This window comes from Drosophila persimilis, unplaced genomic scaffold (genome assembly GCF_003286085.1).
Source record: "Drosophila persimilis strain 14011-0111.01,24,50 unplaced genomic scaffold, DperRS2 tig00000002-arrow-pilon, whole genome shotgun sequence".
Taxonomy (NCBI): domain Eukaryota; kingdom Metazoa; phylum Arthropoda; class Insecta; order Diptera; family Drosophilidae; genus Drosophila; species Drosophila persimilis.
This window is the reverse complement of record NW_020825289.1, coordinates 9248847-9250940: the sequence shown is the minus strand read 5'-3', so window position 1 is coordinate 9250940 and position 2094 is coordinate 9248847.

Here is a 2094-nt window from a genome sequence, read left to right as displayed (position 1 = left end):
TACCTCGTTTAACTACCGCGTAAGATACATACACACATACGTGTATATCTTTGCTTTTCTTATCCCGGTCTCTCATTAAATTGCGAAACCCATTTCGACGGCTGCGACGCGGACCGGAAGGGCGCTGTCAAGGCAGCTCGCATCGGCATCTGAAAACTTATGCAAATTTCCATGCAATCGAGACGGCACCCTTGTGGTTTCTGTTGCATGCCATGCCCCTCTGTGCATGTACTATATGTGGCAGCGGGTGTTCCACGTGTGTGTAATGTGGTGGTAATGGAGTCGACAAAGAACCCTAAACGGCTGCTTTTAAATCTGAAGGAAGAGCACTGAATGCGAAAATATTTAAATATCGAACTTGAGGCAACTTATGCAATATCCTTGGTCCTTGGCCCCAGGTAGACGGTAGGTATTTTGTGGCAGAACTTTCCCAGAAAACAAAAAGTAGCATTTACAATGCCATTGAGTACGTTATGGGTTCCTTATAAGATATAGATATAAGATATAGATAAATAAATGTTACAATAACATTCGAGCTTTTACAAACCTGGAAAAAATCGCGGGAGAATTAAATAAGATAAATATTACCCTGGGAACCCTCTTGAAAGTTAATTAAAAATCGATGATTCCGACTGCCAATAGAGGTTACGAATTTTTTAGCATATTCTGATAGCATATTTCATGCTACGTTTCCCCGGAAAAGCGGACCGAGGCTTCGATACATACATCCTCGATCGAGTGCATTGCGCAGCTGGTACATTATTTATGTAGCTGCACTTTTTATGACGCACATCGTCTTCCCTTCTGCTCCATGCTCTACCGCATCGGCTATGACCGGGTAACCTTTCCTTGTTCCCCCCAATTCATATATCCACAGACTATTTTTTCTTCGTTCTTATTCTTTTATTTTTGTATTCCCCTTAGCTCTATTGGCCGAGACCCTCACTGGACACAAACTGTTATGTAAAGGTAAAGTTATTAAGTTATTATTTATTCATTGACTTTATTTAACTCTTCCTCCCTGCCCCCTCCAGTAGCCAGCGGACACCGATATGCCCGCGACGTTTACCAGGGGCTTCAACCTTCTGGTCTTCTGGGTTATATGAGTGTGCGAGTGTGCGCTGATGATGGCTGTCGACTGACCGGCTGACATCGCGTACACCCCGCCGGCTCCTGCGCACGGGGCCATGATGCCGTGCCGTGCCGTCCCCTCGGGACAAGATTCGAGCGAGCTGTGGCCTTAATCCTGGCCGACCATAGGGTCCGACCACTGCCATCTCCCTCTTCCTAGCGTCCACGCTGTTTTCTCCGCCTTTCCAGTCCCCTCGCCGTCGCCGTCGCTGAGGACGCAGCGGGTGATTTCTCGGTGGCTCCTCGTCCTCTCGGTAGTTCCGAGGGATGTGCTCCCGGCTGGGCTTTGGCGGCCATCAAACAACATCCACAGCAAGATAGATACAAATCTTGTGCGCTTGTGTTTTTATCTATACTTAGCTAAGTTTTTATGAATAAAACTATTGAAAAATCAACATTTCGAAGAGCCGGGGAAATATGACGGGCTGGGGTTGGTGGAGTTTCAAAGTACCAAATGATCAAGGATATTTTTCAATTACGGGAATTTATTGAACGGCCAGAGAAAATATCCTTGATCCTTCGTCCTTGATAAGGACTTCATCAGATCAAAGTTCGTATTCGAATTACAGGAAGCCATCGCATAAACAAAAAATTACAACAACATCTACTTTTCATTTGGGGCACTCAAAACCGAGATTTTTCGATTTTTAGATCTGGGATACCAGGCGAACAGAAAACAGCAGAAGGTCGCTAGTTTTTTTAAATTTCTTTTAATTTTATTTTTCCGTTTTTTTCATATTTTCGTTGGCCGCCCAAAATGGTCCAAAACGAGAATTTCTGATCTGGGATATCAGGCGAACAGAAATCAGAAGAAGATCGCTGTTTTTTTTTAATTGTATTTTATTTTCCTTATTTTTCTCCTCCCCCGTTTCTCAACCATGTTTATTTTTTATTGGGAAATGCTGCTTTGACTACGAAGTGCCTAATAATTATCTACTCTTGATTGGTACGACCATGTCAAAC